General features: G+C 44.6%; 1 protein-coding gene across 1 annotated transcript in view; it reads left to right on the top strand.

Annotated features, from left to right (window-relative positions):
* RNF34 (ring finger protein 34) overlaps positions 1-23777 on the top strand; it is a 234934-nt gene that overhangs the window by 173759 nt on the left and 37398 nt on the right. The gene's annotated exons all lie outside the window — the stretch shown is intronic.

Here is a 23777-nt window from a genome sequence, read left to right as displayed (position 1 = left end):
TATGGTGCTTTCATCGGGTCTACGCCGCCAAATGCGCTCTATGCGCTCACCCCCTCGAGCCCTCTCCTTACCGTTCTGCTGGCGAGTCCCGGCTCAGTAACCTGCAGACCATGACATCGCATAGATGATACGGGTGGTGTCTTTCAGAGCTTAAAAGATGTCCGATGCCGGTTAGAGCGTCCCACATGACCGTGTCGTCGGCGTCGTCACGTGGAGCGTTCTCCATATCATGGGAAATGTAGTTCTATAGGCATGTAACGACCCACGTTGTTGGTTCGAGGCTCCTACTGCGCTGCGGTGTATATTAAATTGCATAGCAACCGCCCTGCAGTCTAATAGATGGCATTACAATAGATCGCATTTTACCGCAGTGTGCCCCCTAGGTGTCAAAGTAATGTTTAGTGGGGTGACCCTGCCAATGATAGCCTTGGGGGAATATTGAATCAGGCGGTCAATTGGAATGGAACAAACATTCAGGGATACGGCATCCCACGACACCACCCTATCCATTTCATGTATGGTATTGCCGTGGCTGTAATATGGGCTCTATATCATAGGGACTGTATTTCTACAGCTCAATAGGTAAATCACTCCCGTTCTGGTTGAGCTCAAACCCCTGTGGACCTTTATTGTTGTCTCTCCCCAGTCGCATTGCTAACTCCTATAAGCCCAAGGGTGAATATTCGCGGTGGATGATATATCTCCCAAGAAATCATCAGGATTTGGGTGGGAAATGATATATAAGTGGTAATAGCCCATAGAGCCATACAACTACCAATAATGGCTTCTCATTGTTCTCTATGGAATGTACAAGGTGATCAAAGTTATCCTGCCTTATTGCTTAATAACACTTCACTGTCTGCTCAATGTCTGCCATGGGATATCATCATTTAGTCCCACCACATGGCTCTTCAACCGGTACACCCATCTCTGCTCCCGCCGGAGCAAAAGGCTTTGTTCGTCAGCTTGGTGTCTACCTAATTGGATTTTCTCAATAACTGTCCACCTCAGGTCATCTATACCATGTCCTTTTTCCTGAAAATGGGCAGTGAGTCTTGTGTTAGTCTTTCCACACCTTATCGTGCTCCGATGTTCAGTGATTCTCACGCGCACTTTTCTACTTGTCATCCCCACATACCTTTTTTGGTAGGGGCATGTTATCAGGTATATTACTCCCTGGGAATTACAGTTGGTGTGGGATCTCTGTTCCCAGGGAGTACGAAGGCCGAGGTCAAGAGTTTTAGAGTTACACGTAAGGTGACAGACGCTGCATGAACCGCATCTAGTGTGACCATTTAGTTTCGGTAAGCCAGTTAGTGTGTTGGTTTCCCTCACTCCTCCCAGATCCCTGGGTCTAGTGTGTATTAGGAGATCCTTCAGGTTTTGGCTGCGCCTGAAGGAGAAGAGAGGTGTTTCCATATTCATACCTCCCGTGTTGAGAATTTTCCAGTTATGTAGGACCAGACGTTATATTTGATGTGATGCCGTGTTAAAGGTAGACACAAACACTGGCTTTTTCATTTCCGGTCTAACAGTTTTAGTGAGTAATAACTCCCGATTAGCATTAAGGGCCCTTTTCCTAGCCTTCTTAATCACTCTCTGCGGGTAGCCCCTCTGTTGTGATTTCTCTGTTAAGACCTCCGATTCGGCCACAAAATCCTCCCTATCTGAACAGTTCCGGCGGATACGGAAGAATTGGCCCACTGGTAAATTCTCCCGTAAGGAGCGTGGGTGGAAACTCCCGAATGCCAGTAAGGAGTTCTTGTCTGTTGGTTTGTGGAAAACCTTGGTCTTCAGGGTGCCATTGGAGGATTCGATCACTAGGTCCAAGAATGGTAAGTAGGTTTTGGTGATAGTCGAAGTGAAGTGGAGGAACTGGTTCTGGGCGTTGAGCCACTCCAGAAAACGGTCTACAGATGTTCTCTCGCCCCTCCAAATCACTGGGACGTCATCGATATAACGACGCCACAATCGCAGATTGTTTGCCCATGGATCGTTGGCATCAAGGATCGTCACCTGTTCGAAAGCCCCCACGTATAGCCCTGCTAAACTAGGGGCGAACACACTCCCCATTGAGGTCTCGTGAGTTTGGAGAGACAATGACCCCTCAAATTCCAAGAAATTCCTGATCATGGCTATTTCAACCAGATGTAAGATGAAGGTCTGAGGTGTTTCGTAGGGCCACCCCCCCTCAAAGAGTAACGTTTCCAAAACCCTGAGGGTTTCCCGTTCCGGTGTATTTGTATATAAGGCTTCTATGTCAAGCCCTATCAAGAATTCCTCGTCCGGGTTGAACGGCATCTCTTTCAACAAGTTCAGAACGTCTTGTGTATCTCTTAAGTAGGTCGGTAGTTTTTGGACCATTGGCTTCAAATTGAAGTCGCAGAACTCAGAGAGGGGTTCCAGCAGGGACCCTATCCCAGAGACAATAGGTCTCCCGGGAGGGGGTCGCACTGCTTTATGGATCTTAGGCAAGGCATAGAAATAGGGAGTCCTTGGTTGTTTGTTCACAAGGAACTCCGCTTCTTGCTGTGTGATCCAATCATTCGCCTTTGCCTCCTCTACCATGATTACAATTTCTGTGGTGATCTCTTCAGTAGGGTCTTCTCTCAATTGTTAAGTTCTTGGGTCGGCCAAAAGGCGGAGACATTCGCCTTGATAGGTATCAACGTCCATAATTACGGTCGCCCCGCCCTTATCTGCAGGCTTCAAAAATGATTTCTTTTTTTGACCCCAATTCCTTCAGTGCTTCTTTTTCCCGATTCGAGAGGTTGGAGAAATGTCCAGAGTCTGCCAGATTTAATGACTCTAGATCGTGGATCACTGCTTCCTCGAAAGCAGCAATCTGCGGTGTAAAAGTCGACTTAGGGCGAAAGGGTGTATCGCCTCTGTCTATCCAAAGAGTCTTGGTTCTCGAAGAAGACTTTTAATTTTACATTCCGGAAAAAGACCGCTAGATCCTGTCGTAATTTGAATAGATCAGGATAATTCGTAGGGACGAATCCCAGGCCCTTTTCAAGAACTTGCTCCTGAAGGTCAGATAAGGAGTGAGAAGACAAGTTGACCACTAGTGATTGTCTTGGCTCGTGCTCGGTGTTGTTCCTTGTGCCATGCTCCTGGTGATTCATTGGGTAATCTCCGGGTCCTGGTTGGACCAATTGACCCTCGCTGATGTCTTTTGCTTGCCTCGTCCCCTCCCCCGCCCCCCCCTAAAAAAGGCCCTTGGAAACTTTGGAACTGAGCATTCTGGAACTCCGGGTTCTGGAATTGTTGGTTCCCATATGGTTGATTTTGATACTGCCCCGCAGGTGGAAAGCCTATCCTTGGCCAGTTAAAGGCTTGGTTTGGATACGGTTGGAAGGGTTGTTGGAAAAATTGGGGTCTGGGGCCCCTCTAATTACCACGACCTCGTCCTCTTCTCTTAGGGTGAAACTCATTTTCACTCTCTTCACTCGAACTGCTGGTGGTATATTGGTGAGGGCGGCCTTGTTGGTTGTTCTTATTACCTTCTGCCATTTTCTGTTTGGCATACTCATCTGATGTATAAGGGTATGCCTTTTCCCTCGTGAAATTCTTCAAATCTTTTTGTAACTTGGAGATTTTAGAGTGAATCAAATGGTCCCTGTACTCCGCCAATTCGGTGTTAATCTGATCTAATTTATGGTCAAATGTTGCCATGACGATATCCGCCTGTAGGCCCGCTTCAGTCGTCTGTATTTTGATCAACAGAGCATCTGCCAACCGTTTCGCTGTTCGAATGATCAACACCAACCAGTCTCTGGTGCACTTCCATGACACCAGAGCCCAATCCCGTCTGAATTCCTCATTCTCCAGGAAGATAAGAGGCTCATTGGTCACGAGAAGGCCCCAGGGGTAGCATTAACCCGCAAGTATTCAGTGAGGATTGCCCCATGAAGGATAGTTCTAACTTGGTTCTTTTTGAGTTCCAATAGAGTATCCCAACCTTCCCCTTGAGCTAACACTGCTGTGACAGCCCTATCACCTAAAAGAGCGGGTCCTGCCAGGATATCAGAGACAATATCATCCCCAAAGGATAAGCCTGGAATAAGATCCATCACTGACGTTTATCTGGAGGCGACTAGTAAGAAATTGAAGTGGACACTAATAATGTAAGAGAGGTGTAGGAAAGGTAAGATACTGAAATGTCAACCCTAGTTGGATAAAAGTTTAATAAAGGTTGTATTCTGGTTGACACCCTTAATCAGTTTTAATCACTTTTCCTAACTGCACTTTTCCTCGCACTTTTCAGTGCTGGTCACTTGGTGCTTGCACGGCATTCACCAAGATTTGTGTTACATGTTGTCTATGTCCAATTGTCTTGACTATATGTCTTGTTAAGAGAAGTTTATTATAATTTCCCCCCCCCCCCCCTCCCTAATGCTCCGCCCTGTGTGTGGCTACACCAGGGCGTATTGCAAGCAGGCCCGATGATGAAGCATGTCACATACTTCGGTATGTGAGTGAGGGCAGTTTTTTCAAATAGAGTGATTTGCCTTATTGGGGCTTTCTCTGTTTGTTTATTTTGTTTGTTACTCACTCTATACACCCCCTTTTGTGCGTATGTTGTTTTGGCAGCCAGGTGTCCCTCCACCAAGACAGTATACGCCTCCAGCTGGGGCAAATTTTTGACACGGGGAGCATCCAAGAACATTGACCCTCTTTCTTCACTTTTATCCCAAGTTTGATTGTTTGTTCTTTCTCTGGCCCAGCAGGACTCTGCTCTAGGCACTGTTAAAGTTTACTTGTTGGCCTTATCAGCTTTCTTGCAGTTGCCGGACCAACCTTTTTAGGTCTAGCCTTGGTAGCGCATGTACTGTCTCTGAGACATGCTGTATCCCCTCTGTTGGCTTAAAGCTTGCCCATTGCCTTTTTCTTCATCTCTGAATTGTCCTTCAAAAATACTTGCTTGCTATTGGTTGATCCCTCCTCTTTGTCCCTCCTTTTTGTCTTTTGTTTACTCCCAACTACTGGTAGTATTCCACTTTAGTGCTTATCTGTTCATGTCAAGCCACCAGCCGCGTCCGGTGGGTTAGTGGACTAATGCTTCCACTGTAGAGGTCTGTGTTTGACCTCATGGTTACAGGTTAAAATCCCGGCATGTCGACTCAGCCTTTAGTCTTTCTGAGGTTGACAAAAAAAGTACCATTAAGTTGAGTAACAATAAACTTCTGATATTCAGTGTCAAGATACCCTAGAGCACAGTTCTTCAAACTGTGGGGCGCGCCCCCCTGGGGGGGCGTCGATGGGTTCCGAGGGGGGCGCAAAGGCCTCTCCAAGCACATGTAAATGATGACGTCTGGAAGTGCAGCGATGTTTATTTGCTGGATTTCCAGGCTGTCTTCATTTTCTCTCAAGGCCTCAGAGTGCCCCGGAGCCAGAGGTCAGTGGGTGTGCTGCTGGGGGCTCGGCTGGACAGTGCCTGGAGTCTTATTAAGACTCCAGCACAGCCGAGTTTTTCACGGTTTTTTAACCCCTTCGCTGCTCATGACGAGCTCAGCTCATCATGAGGCACAGTGGAGCTGTGCTTATGACGAGCTGAGCTCGTCATGAAACAATGGTATTCAAAGTCACCCAGCACAGGAGGGGAAAAGCCATAGCAGCCAAGGTGTTAAAGACCATTTCCATACATTTGGAAACTGGTTACCTAAGCTTAGTTTTTTTTTTTCCAGTACCCCCTGGGCCCCGACTCTGCCTATTCCTTACATTTGCATTTTAACCTTATTGCTGTAGTGTGAAAATGCATTTCATGAAAAGTAATACAAAAAAGGGTTGCCAATAGAAAAAATGCCAGCCATGTATGTTTAAAGAGCCTGCAAAGACCTTGCTTTGACACTAAATAGGGTCTTAAAGAAAAAAGTATGTATTCATTTGTAATGTGACTTTCTGTCCCTTTTATTTTCAGTCATAAATCATTCAGGCAGCCCTAGAACACATGTAAAAGTACTTTATATTTGCTTTTCGAAGAACGCACAGATAAGTGCTGAAAATAGGGCTTTAGGTGACTGTTTATTTATGTGCCATCTTCAACATCAAAATATTGAGCTGGCAACCCTAATCATAAGACTGGAAGTTTGTTGCAGAATCAGCACATTATTTATTTCCTTCACCCTCGAATCCCTGATTAATTCCATAATAGCAATAGTTTAACTTGTATCTGAAACCCTACGCCCCGCCAATAACATGCTGATTAACTTCAAGTGTCTGGGAATTCACCCTGCTTTCAGACAACTCAGTCCTCATTCTCACCCTTCACTTTCACGCTCACCCTGAACTTACAGCGCATAGTTATGGTTTTCCCGCATTTGCCACATAATCCATCGTCTGCTGCATAATTTGCAGATTAAAAAATGCAGCAAAACATGTTACCTCACAGTGGAAGGCCCTTTCTAAAGGTTGACTGGTCACCTTTCTGTTGTTTATTGCTATATGCGGGTGTTAATGTGGTACTTATGAGGGGTAATAAAGGCCAGCACAATGTTAACAAGTGTAAAAATAGCAAAATAGTGCAGCAATGCTATCAGAAAATATGCAGCATAATTCGCCTTTGCTTGCTGCAGAATTTAGTCAACCATGCTGCATAATTTGGCCTTCTCCTGCCGCATAATTCCAATTGCCCTGTTTATAGTGCTAAGGAGTCCCAGCTGTGGCAGAAAGCACTGTGAATATGTAAGTCATAATTTTAAACAGTATTTACATACTCTAAGCTAGACTGCTGCAAAATGATGCAGTGATTGAGATAAAACAAGTTCTTACAAAATATACTTTTTAGTAGTAAGTAATCAAACTGTATCTAATGCAGACATTTTTGTAAGTGTCTCCACTATTCCAGATCCTAGCTGATAACTCTGTTACATTACATCTTAAAAAGAATAGATCTTTGCCACCATAAAGCTTTAAGCAGATCCACTGGAATTATTCAGCAGAAGAGAACACAATTATGCGTCAGGTTTGACTAAATTATCCAGCAAGAAAGGGTAAATTATGCGGCACAATGAGCCACATTTTGTAGTTAGCATTACTTCAATATTTTGTCATTTTAACTCACGGTAACGCTGTCAAGGGAAATATTTCAACTCATTAGTACCAGTTTAACACCCAAATACAGCAGTAAGCAACTACAACATTACCAGTCTTTGCAAAGGGCCTTCCACTGCTCCAGAACACTTTGTCACGCTTTATGTAACTTTTGTTCCGTTTGAGCTAGAATCAAGTTTTTTGCCATTGAAATCTGGAGATTATGTAGCAAATGCGGTAAACTGATAATTATGTGGAAAGCGCTGCTGCTGCAGAAACTCATAATTCCAGTGGCCCTGGCTTTAAGTGACTCAATCAATTAATGACTGGTAAGAAGGCTGGTTTCTTTTTTAACTTTCTGCACTACCACCACCCACTTCAATTTCAGGCACAGGCATGTCAAAGTCAGTATTAACCATTCAGGGGAAGTTTTTTGTGTGAATGCTGAGTCCATGGGGTGGCTGCTAGAAGGCCAGTAGGGTCACATTCAGATGCAGAGCCCTAATCCTCTCGATCCTTGGGGCCTCACAGAAATGGTCTAGAAGACAGAGGAAAGGATCGAGATTCATAGATATTGTCAAAGAGAAGGCCCAGAATAGTGAGCACTCTATGCAAATGTTTACAAATGGCCAGAGACCGCTTCTTTAGAGAGATACCCCAACGAAGGGGACAATTAAGTTTTTTTTTTTAAAGCGACATTAGTGAAGCTGGTACTGCTGCCAAGTGTGTAAGTGGCCACTGCTGGTTATCATAAAGGAGTAGATGCAGATGCAGAAGGACTTGGGCCCAGGAATTTGGGGGGCCCACTGCATCACAATAATGACTGTCTACCTTTAAAAAAAGGGGCATAGGAGCGTATTGTCCTTTCAAGCATAGGTCAGAGGTGATGATCCATCATGGTGGGGAGGAGGTAAAAGAGGCAGAGGAGGTAGCCTGTTACTCAGGACTGCAGTTATCATTAGTGCAGCAAATATAGTTGCATTGGGGTCAAAGAGTGTGAGGGGCTCACAACACCCCAATTATGGGGAGCATTTTGTTTGGGATATCGGTTTTTGTTTGATGCATTTGCTGTTTTATAAGTCTCATATTTGGTGTGGTTCATAAGCTATAGAAAAAGTATTCCTGAAATCATCTCATAAGCCCCGCTCCCTGCACGCAGCCATGTCCCTCCCGCTCCCCAATCCTTGCCATAAAGTTTTGGAGGGGGGCCCGACCTCAAAACATTTTGCTTAGGGGGGCTCAGAGTAAAAAAGTTTGAAGACCTCTGCCCTAGAGTGACTGTGCGCTATACAAATACTCATGTAATCATGTCAGGGACTATTTTTTTTATTCCTTTCCAGCTCGTCTCTGTCGTGACAGTTTAAAGGCATCCAGTCGCTACCACGCCTGCCGCTCTTACTCCGGACTTCCTCTGTAAACAGGGCTGTAATTATTGTTCTTATCTCCTCACAAAGAATATTTCTAAAAAGTGGGCGCAGATTGATAAGAGTGTGCTTGTCATGGTGTCACTTCTTATTAGAGAACTAGCATTGACTGTTTTGGTATATGCGTTACTGTGTTCTAAAAAAAACAAGGAAATATCACTGGGGCTCTCCCCCGCACAGCAGTAGAGGCACAACTATAAATTCACTTCTTGCTGCAAACTCGCCACATAATGCTTTGTGGGGCCTTGATTTTAAAATGCCTTTTCGTCCATATCTCGGCCTGTTGAGGTCCCAGGGCGACATGACCACCGCCAAATTGTTCAGCACGGCGCAGGTCCTCACCCTAAGTTTGGTGGGGGGGGGGGTTCAAAATCATCACCTTCCCTGCCTCCCAATGCATTTTCAAGCTCTCCCATGGGCAGAGATTTTGCTCTGCAGCCGGGAGTGATTTGCTCTCTATGGGCCTTGTGCATGATAACCTTGTAGAAAGCCCGGAAGGCCGAAAAATGTATAATGCATTATTCATGTGGTTTGCCCTCTAGGGGCCGATTGTATGGTTGCAATTCAATGCTCTTTCACAATGTTGTTTTACTGTGACGTTTTGCCTCCCTTGATCTCTCTTAATTGTCTGTGAGCCTATCTTTAATTATTCACTCCCCAAAATTAAAGATGCTGTACAGTCATGTCGGTAGAACACAATACTTAGACAGTGAGGTAAAATAATGTTGTTTGTGCTCCAAGACCGCAGATAACCTTAAGATCTGGTTTTGTTTTGTATTAAACATACGTGCCTACACCCACTTTGTTTTTATTTTGGTACCTTTTCTAGATGAGAGAAAAAGTTTCACTCATTTCACATTAAGATTAGCATATTATTTTCAGAGCTCCAGCTTGAAAGGTTTATTTCTAGGGATGCACACAAAGCTTGCCTTTCTACTGTGAATCATTCTCAGTGTTGGGTTTCATGTCCCATGCTCAAAAGCCAGTGTCGCCCTATCTTGTAACTTTCAGAGGATCAGAGTGGGTTTAAGTTATGTCATGAAATACACGCTTAGCATACATACACTTAATGTTTTTTTTCTTCTGCCCCTGCTACACAGTATCTTGCCAGTGCTGAAGAGCATCGCCCAAATGCACTGCCAAACCAGCAGGTCCGAAAGGCGAGACCTTTTGGCTATGCCAATGCTGGTTTATTTTATTTATGTATTTTATTTATGGTATTTTATCAATGTACAGAAAAACACCACAACAAAGTTCAACAGTACCCTCACGAAGGTCCCACATACATGTAAGAGATACACCTACATTAGCATTCCAAAGGTACAGCATGCATCTTGATATATTACATAGTACTCCACCAGTCTTGCAAAGTCATCTTCGACTATGGCCCAGCTGGGGCTGCAAGAAGAGAGGACTCCAAATGTCTTGAGACCCTTGTTAGCTCCCCAGCATAGAGTTCCAATTGAGATATACAGTGTGTCATATACAACAACAAATTATTTTTGGTTGAACTTACACGAAAACCCCAAGGAAGCGCTATTCTTCTTTTAACCAGCAAGAAAGCCACCAATACAAATTTTTGCTTGGCAGGTAATAGAATCTTTACCCATCCCAAAAAGCACACTTTTGGATCAAAATCGACTCGTTCTAACACCATATCAGTTTTTGTGTTAGTGTTTTGAGCCTAGTATCGTCTAACGGAGTCACACTGTCATGCTAGACCCGTTTACCTAGAGCGCGTCAGGCTGTTGTTGTGGAGTATACTTTATTAATTTCAGAGCGTGCTCTCTCTTGTAAGGCAGTGGGGCCCTAAGTGGAGTGGGATATGTGTAATCATGTTCCACTGCAACATGGGGCACATGTTCAGATGGTGCATACCAATAATGTGCAAAGAGTGCTGCGTACATAAATAGTAAAGATGAAAATCAGGCGCTTTGGATCCACTGTGCGTATATGGCTTTGTGAGAATGTCCCAACTGATTCTGGGCTATTTCCCGTCCCATACCAGTTTCAACAGTGTGTCTTGGAAAAACAATATAACTGCAACACTATGGGTATGTTGATAAATAGATATAGAAATTTGGGTAAGACCACCTTTTTTAGAATAGCAATCCTATCTGCCAGTAATAGTGATAGCCTCACTCACCTACCGACTTGCTCTTCTACAGTTGCAATGACCCGGCTATACTTGTATCACACTACCAATTCAGGTTCCCTGTGAGTCCATACACCCAAGTATTTGACCAGGTCTGTAATTTACACTTGCTGGAACTCAAGAGGGCATTCTGGGGTGCTGGGTGTTAGAGGAAATATAACTGATTTCAACAGTTTATACTTGGCCTGAAAAGTGATCAAATCACACATACTCAAAAATCACCGTGTGACAGGATCTCTAATATACAATAACATGTCATCTCCATTTAGTGATATGCTAAGGGGTCATAGTTTAATGCTGATGCAGCATGTATCTCACGTATGACGCAGGCTAGCGGGTTTACCATGAGTGCAAATAAGAGAGGTGATGGAGGGCACTCCTGCCTCATGCCTCTGCCAATTGGGAATGCGTCTGACGTGTGTCTATTAATGCACGTACAGGCTATTGGGTTTGTATATAGGACTTGCATCCTGCGCAGAAAGGCCTCCGGGATCCCCATCCTTAACATGACCGTAAACATATAACCCCATTCAATGCAGTCCAATTCAGTCACTGCGTCTAATAGAGCTGCCGTTGCTGGTAGGGACTACCTGAAGTAATAAGGCAGATAAGGTGCACAGGTTATGTGGGGTGATCTGAATGGAATGAATCCTGACTGGTCTGGTAAAACCTAGTTGGGAAGCAGAGGCTACAGCCAGGTCGCTATTATCTTAGCTAAAATATTTGAGTCTATTTTACTGAGGGAAAGCAGTCTTTGGTTTTAACAAGGCTACTATCCACGCTTCGCACAGTTGGGGGTTACTGTTTTTCATGTTGCGCTGCGTGCACAGCAGGAAGATGTGGGGACAGAAGTTCTGCGTACCCTTTGAAGAACTCTCTAGGTAGGCCATCTATACCCGGTACCTTCCCGTAAGGGAGCTTGCATATTATGACCTTGACTTCTTAAACCATTATGGAATGCAATAAATATTCTCGCTGCCCACTGGATAGCAATGCCAGTGCCATGTCGTCTAGATAGGACCTAACTTTCTCTACTGTAGCTGACATGTGACTGCTGTGTAGGCCAACGTAAAACTGTTTAAATGCTGCCACTATGGAGGGCATATCCCAGTGTTCACAGCCTCTGGAGAAGCTATCTTAACTATATGGTCTCTCTTTTGGTGTGTGTAGTCTCTCAGCCAGGCTGTGGCCAGGGCGCCCCCCCACACTATAAGCCCGGGCTACATGTCCTTTAGATAAGAACTCTACTTCTTCTGCCGCTAGATAGTGAAATTTGGTGAGGCATTCTCTAATGCGGGTCAGCGTGGCATGTTTAGGCAGTGATATCATACTCCCCTTCAAGTTCCCATATAGAAACTGTGTGCGAATGGTCTTTAGGACCCCAGCCTGCATACTGATGCATATTCCCCTAATTGTTAGTTTAAACCACTACTTTCTACTGGCCCCTCATTAGTCGCAAAATAGTTTATTATATCCAATTTAAGCTCTTCTCTGAATACCATGTCAAACAGTGCTGTTGTATGCAATCTCCATGTATGTGGGGCATTACTCATTGTTGGAAGCGATAACCATAGCAGTACTAATGCATGGTCTGAGAGTGTCTTAGGCATGTGTGTGATTTCCTTCGCCCACGTGCACAGATCCCAGGATATCAACCAGTAATCGAGTCTGGACAGCAATGAAGTAAATGTGCCCTTACACTGGCCCGGGTGATGTAGCCTGCAATATCCTCTAGCCCATACTTTTCTACTCCCGCCCTCACAACTCCAGCACCATGCCACTCTGTGCAGTTGATCAATCCATTTCGGGGTCTAGATAAGTATTGATGTCTGCCAGCCACACAATATTTATAGGTGACAGTGTATGGATTTGACACCAAACATTTGTGAAAAACTCCGGGTCATCCACGTTAGGGCCATATGTGCCGATTGGTTTTATGGGGTTCCATAGATGCTGCCCTGCATGATCGTTAGACAGCCCTGACTGCAAGATTACAATACTTGAGCTGACTGACAACCAGCGACTCGGGCTGCGTCAGCCGAGGACCGGAATCTAAATAGGTTAGAATGCTGGGTGACTCCTTTAATTGAAGTGTTTAGATTCGGCACTACGCCCGGCGCCTCCTTTTCTAGATTGCGGTGGCTTTTACATACCAACGGTCATTTTATCAAAGACCCCTTTAGCGTAATAAGGCCAACTGAATAGATATACCATGGTCTTTTTCCTCTCACACTACCCCCAGGACCACCCACATTGTGTATCCGGTCCTGCGTGCAAAGGTCAACTTCCCCAAATTGGGTAAAGCATGATTATGTGTATCCGGTCCTGCGTGCAAAGGTCAACTTCCCCAAATTGGGTAAAGCATGATTATTGAAAAATTGTGTGCATGAGATACAAGTGTGAGTTTGTGTGAAGATCCACAGATGTCTTTTTTACACTAGCAGTCAACTTTTAGAAGGTCATACGCCACATGGTGCAATTGAGACCTTTTACACATGGTGCATGCTGTTTTTAGTATGTCAGACATTTACGCTTTTAACGCTAGGATGCGATTAAATTCGCCACTGTTACATAATGCCTGTCACATAATAATTGATATGTCACAGCGATGTGGTATTGAGTGGCACAATGAGGGGTGGATACCTCTACACAGAAGCATGCACATAATTGCTGGCATGCTCACCTATGCGGTATCCACTGCACCCCACTGGTGCAGAAAGCACGGCTACAAGTCAGTTCGTGTTCTTCTATGTTATATGAAGTTTGTCCCTGTTTTTCTTTACAGATGGAGTCTGGCAGATGACGCACACATTCTTTTCACATAACACAAGGAGCTTCACTGATAGGATAGGGACATCTCATCCTTTAGTTCCCTCACATAGGGGGACAAATTTGCCCTGAAGAAAGTCCAGGACCTTCATGGCCATTACGGACTGAAATATGTCAGCACTAGGGTCTTAGGACCATAATACTCCAACAAAGACCCAATTTTAGATTATTTTAATTACCCAGACAGACCCAAGAATAAAGGGAAACTGGGGATCTTCCTGAGGTATTTTATCTGTAAAACCCCCTTGCCTCTTGTCTATCAAAAGAGCTCCCAACACTGTGGTCAAGCACACCCTGACTTGTAGGGATCAGGGTGACCCGATGATGAAGGGTGTGTGAGGGTAATTAAAACAAAAATAGTTTTTTCCCCACATTCATGGTTGGGTTAGGTACAATCTTTCACTAGAGAGTTTTCCTTCCCCTTCTTTTTTGTCTGTCACCAACTTCTGGTACAACTAGTTCACTAGCACCACTGACCACTGTGTGTTCAATTGGAGTATTTTTTGTGTTTCGTTACTACTTGGGGAGGATATACTCCGGTTATAATTACCTCTCCAAAACCCTCTAGGTATTGGGTTTCTTCCCAGCACCGTAATGTGTTGATCCATTTTGAGCAGCGCACAGCTGTGGGTTCAAATACCTCATTGTTTTTAGATCCAATTGGATTCTCATACACCGCAGAAATAGCATAGCACCTGCGTTTTTTAGTTTCTTGTAATCACGATCATTATATCGTCTTTACACACATACATCTCATCACTGCCATGGCTGAACAATTGGGAATTGGTTACACAGATGACGTGGTGTCTGACATTCTAGCAGGTCCGTCCCTACTACTGGATACTAACATCAGCCAAAGCCTATCCCAAGCACAGAACTGGGATGAGGTAAAAGAACGTAAGTGCTGCCAGATGAGAATCCTTCTACACGGAGCCATCATGACAGAATACCTCTGGGGGAATGCAGCACCAGCAGGCTTGTTGGTCATGAACGCACCCCGGATATTTCTGGATGATCCCCAATTTAAAAAGGAATGGTCACTGATCGCATGGCGCTGCTCAAGGGATTGGCTAATCCTGATAATCAATACGACCAAGCGCCTTTCAGATGCAATACTAATAAAAATTAAAACCAGTGAGGACCACCTACTTACAGAAATCAAATTGACACTCTAGTAAAAGAAACTTGAAGAGGTGAACAAAGAGATCACGGAACATAAAGACTTCCTAATGCAGAACAAAATCTCCAAGCTACAAAAAGACCTTAAAAAATTCAGCCACGAGAAAATATATCCCTACATAAAGGACAATTATAAGGGACAAGAGAACTGAACTGAACTGACTGATAGCGGATCTTCACGGAGTGGCCAGTCCGGATCATCCGATTCAGAGCAAGTTGATTGGTCCAGTGATGGCTCTTACAGGAGTTGGCACAATAAACCAAGAAGACCACAACTAGGCAGCTATTACCAGAGATACGGACACCCCCAGATGTATCCATTGCAAGGCCCATTTGGCCCAGTCCCATACCAGGGCCCACAACAATATCCGGCGGGTCCCTACTTCCAACCTGAATATAATCAACATTTTTTATGGCAGGGCGGAAGAAGAGGCAAACGAGGACGACTGGGCAACAGAAGAGTACAATGGGAGGAAGACAGGCCAGGACCAACACAAGGAGCAACTCCAGGGTGTGGTAAAATCGATTACCAATACATAATTTATAATCAATAATCAATAAGAATAACTCAGAGAAATAAGAGGCAAAATCCGGGGTATTGAGGTTAACTCAAAAGGGTTTTATTCCTGTAAAAGGAATTGGGTTATTGGCTCGAGCCAAGGTGGCATAACCATTCCATCACCACGCAGGTTCAGGAAGGGACAGACAGACAACATATTGTTTACAGAAGTACATATATATAGTCAATGCATTACAATGTATGAGCATGTAGTAGGCGTAACAACTGGAAAAGAAGAGATAAAACATGGAAACGTCATGAAAAAGGCATTACAATAGGCGTGTACTAGAAACGTCACTTATCATGAGGTCACAAGTAGGTGGATCCATAAGAGAATCCTGCAATGTCAGCAGAAATATATGGCAGAGATGCGCGCGCAGCAGCTTGACGTGAGTCTGACGTATAACTGGAGGGCGAAGGGGACTTGACATTTAGCACTACAGGGGTAGACATAAGTCGTGTAAGTGTAGACATAAGTCTAGGATGTCAGATCAACCTAATCCCAAATCGTATCTGATATCATATGTTTAAGGAACTGCAATATCTGGAAGGGAAAAAGTCTTTCGGGCGAAGACTACACTATACTGGTTGTGAGTGCGTGTACATGTGTCTACGTGTCGGCCTGCTAGGTGAGGGGGCATGGGCCTACCATGGCAACGGAGTCTATGAATTACTTGCATGGAGACAGAAGGACCGGGCCCTCTGCTCCTGCAGCTGGGAGGATGTTTACTTAAGCTACGAGACAGGAATGTATTTTCGAGGAGTGGAGCAGATAATTCGAAGGTTGAATGCAGTCTTGGCAGGCAGAGGCTAGGCTATGCGCCGGAGCCGCGCAAGGAGTAAGGTGGGGGTCACTGGTACAGAGGTAGCCTGGGCTGAGGCCCTCGGAGTCAGGAAACAGGAAAGAACTCGGAAAAGGCTCAATGGCATAATCTGGGCCTACTTCGCCAGAGCTGAAAAACGTGCAAAGTGCACCACAAAAAGACGGTGGCACGGTATATATAGGAACTTAATATTCAATCCGTTCATGGCGGATCTGAAAGAGGACATGTTAAAGATGGACGCAAATGTATTTGCGTCTTCGTAACTGGCACAGGAGGGAAATTACATGCACTGTAAGCTAGTACATAGAGACGGTGGGGTACTCGCTGGGGAACACTACTCGATCAAAAATTATATTTCCTCAAGGGGCCAACAACAACCGGGGACAAGCACAATGAGGGACTAGTAGTGAACCTCCCGAACTCAACCCTTACTAGTGATGAGATGGGGGTCTTGGAAAAGGGCCTCGGATTCGTTCCGACTACCCATCTTGACAAATTTCAATTGCGATGCGAGCTGGGAGAATTCTTTAGAAAAATTAGAATCAAAACTTTCTTCCACGACAAAGAAGAACTTGCTAAAGATGGTGAGTACACTGACTTGCGACTCAAACCGGCGTTCTACCCACCATCATGCATGATGCCCCCCAGAGGTGCTTGCTTTTGAGGAAACGGTTATAAAAGAAGTAGAAGAACTCCAACTGGTAAGATTACCTTTAACAACTTAAGCAAAAAGGAACGTACAGCCCTTACAAAATTGAAGAACAGGACGGAATTAATTGTTAAACCCTCTGACAAAGGGGGAGCAACAGTGATTCACAGTACGACTGCATACAGGACAGCATGCCTCATCCTCTTGGCCGACAACAAATTTTACAAAAAGATCAGCCGAGACCTGACACAACAACTCAAGAAAACCATCTCCTCTTTGACATCAGATGCCCTAGAAAGGGAATGGATTACTAAGAAAGAACATGGGTTTCTGGATCAAGGGAATTCACGGATACCTCTGTTCTATGCTATTCCAAAAATCTACAAAAGACCCCTTCCCCCAGGTAGACCTATTGTCTCCGGGATAGATTCGTTCCTGGAGCCTTTGTCTAAATATACAGACTGGTTCTTTTGCCCGCTGGTCAGACGTATAACTTCATACGTACAGGACACTAACCATCTCCTCAACATCTTGACAAACATAGAGTATGACCCAAATGAATACTACTTGGTATGCCTAGCCGTCGAGGCATTGTACACTAGTATACCCCAGACAGAAAGCATTGACGTTGTTAAAGAACTCCCCAAGAAAGAGGTTGGCAGTGGACCGCCCCCATTGAATGGGTTATCACTCTGATGCGATTGGCACTCACTGAGAATTTTTTCAAATTCGAGAACCAACTATATCTACAAGTCCATGGCACATCTATGGTCAGTACATTTGCCCCTAGCATTGCATGCCTATACATGAGCCATTTCGAGGACCTACACACATGGACCACAAATCCATACACCAACAACATCTGTAAATGGTACCGATATATTGATGACATCCTGGTGGTCTGGAAGGGTGTGGATCAGAGCCTTGGGAGTTTCACCAACTGGATCAATGGGCTAAATCCACATCTGCGGTTTACCATGAACAAGATAGAGAAACAATCCCTTTTCTAGACGTCAATATAACTGCCAGGGACGGCACACTAAGCAGCTCTCTCTACACTAAACTGACCGTCAAAAATAGCCTATTGAGATTCGACAGAACACACCCACGAGTCCTTAGGGAGAACCTACCGGTGGGATAATTCCTACGAATTTCAAGGAATTGCTCAGAACTCTGAGATTACAAAAAAGAAGCCCAAGTACTAACAGACAAACTGAAAGAAAAGAACTACCCTGTCAAAATCATTGAAAGAGCTAAGAAGAGCGCACGGAATACCCCAAGAGAGGCTCTCCTCGAAACCCAAGAAAGGACACAACCACAACATATGATCTGCTTCACCACATTCAATTCATCTTAAAACGATTTGAAGACAATAATCAACCAAAAATGGCCCATACTTAGATCAAATAATCTGACATATGAGAAACCTATGTTCTCATTCAAAAGAAACCTAAGTCTGAGGGACACCCTTATCAGACCCCCAGGATATAGGGGCATGGATTAGCAAATTTAGCGGCACAAACATGGAAATTTAGCGGCAATTTTGCGGCATTTTATTTGGCCATTTTCCCTACAACAAACACAGATATCTTAGTTTTTTATTTTAGTTATTTAACAACATGAAGCTATGTATATTTGATTTTTTTTACAATGTAGACACTTTGTTTGGCTTCAAGGCTACATATAGGACATAAACATGTTAATGAATAAATGCCCCAAAAGCAATCCCCCCAGGGCCCGCCACACACTGGGCACGCAGCGGGCCCACCAAGAAACATTTGTAAAAAATATAAATATGGCAACCGGGGTTTGCCGCGTGCCCAGTGTGCGGCGGGCCCCAAAACAAACTCCACACAGTATTAAGATGAATGCTAGAAAAATGGAAGTGCCACTAAATGTGCCACGGAAAGACAATGACAAAAAAATAATAGGTGCTTGCAGTGTTGGTAAAAACTGGCCGGAGACGAGTGCTTAGCAGGGCGGAGAAAGCAAGTTGGCTCTCTGGGACACCAGTTGCCAATAACCTGTCACCGGTTGAATCCAAATACATGTGCTCTTTGGAAGTTTGGCCATTAGTCCATCAAGGGTGAGAGCAATAAAAAACCAGCTTATCGAGGAGTCGGTCTCCTGCTGCAGACACACATCCCAGCACACATTTGCACATTCTCTGTCCATCACATGCCTTCCTTCGTTCACCTTCAGTGCACACTCAAAGATTATTCAAGTAATACTGACCAAGTTCATTATATTGATATTGTGTAATAGCGGCTTGTGACCCTCTGAGGAGCTTGCAAGCTACGGCACCGGCACTATCGATGTGAGGCACGCGGCAGAAAGTAACATTAGGCTTCACATCTTTCCCTCTGCAAGAGTGTAAGCTTTGCATGATGTCAACAAGCACATTCAAGTAATCGCAGTATGATGAGTCTACTGAATAGAAATAAAAAGGTTATCTGCAGTATTTTGGGAACATACAATCGTTCAGGTACACAGTTAACTCGAACATCCAATGTGTCCTGCAAACATAAGAATGCACAAGAAACTAGGGGCGAGATTTCCCTTAACCCCTTAAGTGCTGCCTCGGTGCATTGGCCGACGGCAGCACTACCTCCCCAGTGCTGCGCACGACCATTGAACGTCCATTCAGCACTAGTTCTAATGGACAGCGCAGCACTGGGGAGGAATGTTTAATAGCAGCTATGAGGTTAAAAATGAGAACAGTCTAGAGACGGCTTCTGATTTCAGTATTTTTCTTTCAGCATGTTGCATCTGGTCGTAACCTAACTACTTCAGACTCGTTATTTCCCAGTCTTGTGTTATTTTGCTATTCTGTTCTTTGGTAGGCTGGCGCTTTCGTCCCTAAGCAGCAATCCTGAAGATTGCATCATTGGAATGTGCGGCCCCTCCGTGACTGGTAAATACCAGCGCGCGCCTCCAGCGCGAGCTCAGTTTGCTTCTAAGGACCTAGGGTGATTCACACCAGAATCATGTCATTGCGAGTGAACATAGTGCCGATTTCGCGGGCACTTTTGTAAAAATTGCGGCATTTTTACAAAAGTGCCGATTTCGCGGCAAACCGCGAAATCCTGGAGGGTCTGCCTTATCCATACAGACACGTGCAAACCGAAAGGTGATAATCAGTTGACGTTGTGGAAACCTCCACCGGTAATGGAACACTACCCAGGTGGGTCATGTGTGGCTTGTGAGTTCACAGAACACACCAAAACTCTTGAACAGGGATTACGTACCCCGTGGGAACAGAGGTCCCACACAAATTGTAATTCAGAGTCAGTAATTTACCTCATCAAATGCCCCTGTGAACTGTCCTATGTGGGCATGACCAGCCGTAAATTTAGGATCCGGATAAGCGAGCACTGGAGCACAATCAGACGTGCAGTCACAGTTACAAGACTAACATCACATTACGTGGAGAAACAGCATAAAGACTCAGACTAACGATGGACAATAATTGAAAAAGTTAAGGCCGATAGCAACCTGCAGAAGAGACTCCTAGACAGGGAACAACGTTGGCTATACCGATTGAAAACCCATGAGAATGGACTCAATGACAGTATACCATGGAGCCAACTTAACAAATAAACACAGTATACTCCCGCGTCCGACTAATCACAGAAGTAGTCATTCTTTATCTGTGGTTTGACCAAGACAACGGATAAACGTCATCTAATATCTGAGCCCTAGTCAATATGATTAACAAGCACCACAAACATTGTACACACTAAAGGATAGTGAATCCCTAACACTAGACCTCTTTTGGGCCATTCTATATTATATGTGGAAGCAATGTTACCACTTCCAGTAATATCATATAAGGTGGTTTATCATTTTATATATTCGAGTAAGTGATTAGACCAGTGTCAGCAGACATAACCTCAATGCACCAATGGGGACATTCATTTGCTCTATCCCGCCTGCTTTACATATTTTGCCTTGATGACAATAGTTCCAATATCATGTCCTTCTATCATTGGACCTCCCCGTGCCAGGTATTCACGCAAAATAACATGGTTGCGCACTCGGGCATACATTAATTTCATTTTCCAACCACCTTCATAAATGCTTTCACCACGATGATTTAAAAACACACGCTCTACTCATGTGAGTTTGATCGCAGCGCTGTTACTCGCGCCCATTTTTCATATAAGGATACCTCAGTTTCCAGTATCGTCATTTTTGAACTACTAAACCACCAGAAAACTACAATCCCCAGCATCTTCCCACCCACAGCGACTCACTCGCCTCAACGCAGCGCGTCACTTCCTCCGTATGTTGGGGCGGGACCCCTTGGTCCCGGCTGTTGACAGCGCAAATACAATACTTAAGCTGACAACCAGCGACTCGGGCTGTGTCAGCCGTGGACCGGAACATAAATAGGTTAGAATGCTGGATGACTCCTTTAATTGAAGTAAGTGTTTACATTCGGGTCTGACGCCCGGCGCTTCCTTTTCTAGTTTGCGGCGGCTTTTACATACCAATGGTCATTTTATCAAAGACCTCTTTAGCTTAATCCGGCCAACTGAATAGATATACCATGGTCTTTTTCCTCTCACACTACCCCCAGGACCACCCACATTGTGTATCCGGTCCCACGTGCAAAGGTCCACTTCCCCAAATTGGATAAAGTATGATTATTGAAAAGTGGTGTGCATGAGATACAAGTGTGAGTTTGTGTGAAGATCCACAGATGTCTTTTTTACACTAGCAGTCAACTTTTAGAAGGTCATAGGTCACATGGTGCAATTGAGACTTTTTACACATGGTGCATGCTGTTTTTAGTATGTCAGACATTTACGTTGATAACGCTAGGATGCGATTAAATTCGCCACTGTTACATAATGCCTGTCACATAATAATTGATATGTCACAGCGATGTGGTATTGAGTGGCACAATGAGGGATGGATACCTCTACACAGAAGCATGCACATAATTGCTGGCATGCTCACCTATGCGGTATCAACTGCACCCCACTAGGGCAGAAAGCACGGCTACAAGTTTGTTCGTTTTTTTCTATGTTATATGGTGTTTGTCCCAGTTTTTCTTTACAGATGGAGTCTGGCAGATGACGCACACATTCTTTTCACATAACACAAGGAGCAGCTACTCTGCCCTCACTTCACTGATAGGATAGGGACATCCCATCCTTTAGTTCCCTCACATAGGGGGTCAAATTTGCCCTGAAGAAAGTCCAGGACCTTCATGGTCATTACGGACTGAAACATGTTCGCACTATGGTCTTAGGACCATAATACTCCAACAAAGACCCAATTTTCGATTATTTTAATTACCCAGATAGACCCAAGAATAAAGGGAAACTGGGGATCTGCCTGAGGTATTTTATCTGTAAAACCCCCTTGCCTCTTGTCTATCAAAAGAGCTCCCAACACTGTGGTCGAGCCCACCCTGACTTGTAGGGGTCAGGATGATCCGATGATGAAGCATGACACCACTAGGGTGTGTGAGGGTAATTAAAACAAAAATAGTTAGTTTTTTCCCCACATTCATGGTTGGGTTAGGTACAACCTTTCACTAGAGAGTTTTCCTTCCCCTTCTTTTTCGTCTATCACCAACTTCGGGTACAGCTAGTTCACTAGCACCACTTACCACTGCGTGGTCAATTGGAGTATTTATTGTGTTTTGGTGTCAAAAACAATTCACATGAGACCCTCCACCCACCCAGTTCAGCATCTAAATCATGCTAAAGACCCATCCCCTAATAAACAATTGCAACATAAAACAGTCAGCAACACAATAAAAAAAAACATTGCAATTAATATACCCTACGTGGTATACTCTATTGTACCCAAAGAATCACAGTAAGGGACAGTGTGTACTCAACAGGTGAGTTTCCTGAAACATAAGGAACCCCTGGCTGGAATCTCCTACCATATCAAAGAACGGCAGACCTCTTAATGCAATCCAGCTGTCAGTTTACATTCCAAGACAGTACTTTAACTGCCACCATCCAGACAGAAAAACGACTGGGCCAGGCCTGAGTGCAAGGACATTTGTGGACCTAGTGAGGCCACAGTCTCATGCTTGGCGCCGGAATTGACAGTGATGACAGTGTGTGACTGGGACTAACTGAGAATGCATGTGTGCTGTTTTTGAGAAGGCATGCGTGCTGTTTGGTCAAACAGTCTAAGACCAACATAATACCCCATCTCCCCAACCTTCCCCCACCCCATACTTCTTCCCCAGGAGCATTTATAACCCTAACCCCACACAACAGCTGCCCCAACAGCCCCTACACACAATCACATTATTCCAGGATGGGCCCAACAGACCGCACAGGGCCTGACGAGGGGGGGGGGGGGGTTCCAAGGTGTACACCTTCGGTCCGGAACAGATCCGGTGTGTCTGTCCACATGGTGTCCTCGACAGCTCCCTCAGTCTCCTCGCTCCCCCTTTCCAGGCCAGAGGAGCCCATAGGGCGCGAGTGGGTCCTCCGTGACGGGCACGTTTCCTCCTGGGCAGCTCGAGGCAAACTGATTACTACATAGGGTCACGCTTATGAGGCCCTTAGTCGTGCATACCAGCTCATCAGCAGCATTCTTTGTGTCTCCGTGCTTCTTGCATGGAAACATTGCGAAAAGAGCGGATAATAGCACGTTGGTACGTTGCCTATATTAGCATCGCATGAATCACTTCAGGAGCGGACATTGAGCTGAACGGCGCTAGCTACCAGTGCGAAGGGGTACTGCTCAAGAATTTCAGGATCCAGTCTGACGCCTAGTGGATAATTCTAAGGTAAGGGATCTGTGGCTAGATAGTCTCTACCAGATAAGGTGTTACCGAAGGTAAGTAACTTGATCTTTTCCCCTTGGACTAGAAGTGCCCTTCCTTATAAAAATCCACATGTTTGGAATAGTGGAATGTGTCTTGAATTACACTTACTTCACAGAATTACATTATCCAACATAGAGCACTTTTGTGCTAGACATGCAGTTTTGCTGCTGAACATAAATGTTTTAACGATTTTGGCTGATTGGTTCAGATTTGCAGTTTAATCGAGCAATAGCTTTGTCACCATTTGCATAAAATTATCTAAAAGTTTTACAGAGGGTCGCTAGATGAGTTCACCTTAAAAAACAACTGCATGAT

This window comes from Lissotriton vulgaris, unplaced genomic scaffold, assembly GCF_964263255.1.
Source record: "Lissotriton vulgaris unplaced genomic scaffold, aLisVul1.2 SCAFFOLD_1442, whole genome shotgun sequence".
In the NCBI taxonomy this organism is placed as follows: Eukaryota; Metazoa; Chordata; class Amphibia; order Caudata; family Salamandridae; genus Lissotriton; species Lissotriton vulgaris.
This window is presented reverse-complemented; position numbering and strand designations above follow the sequence as displayed.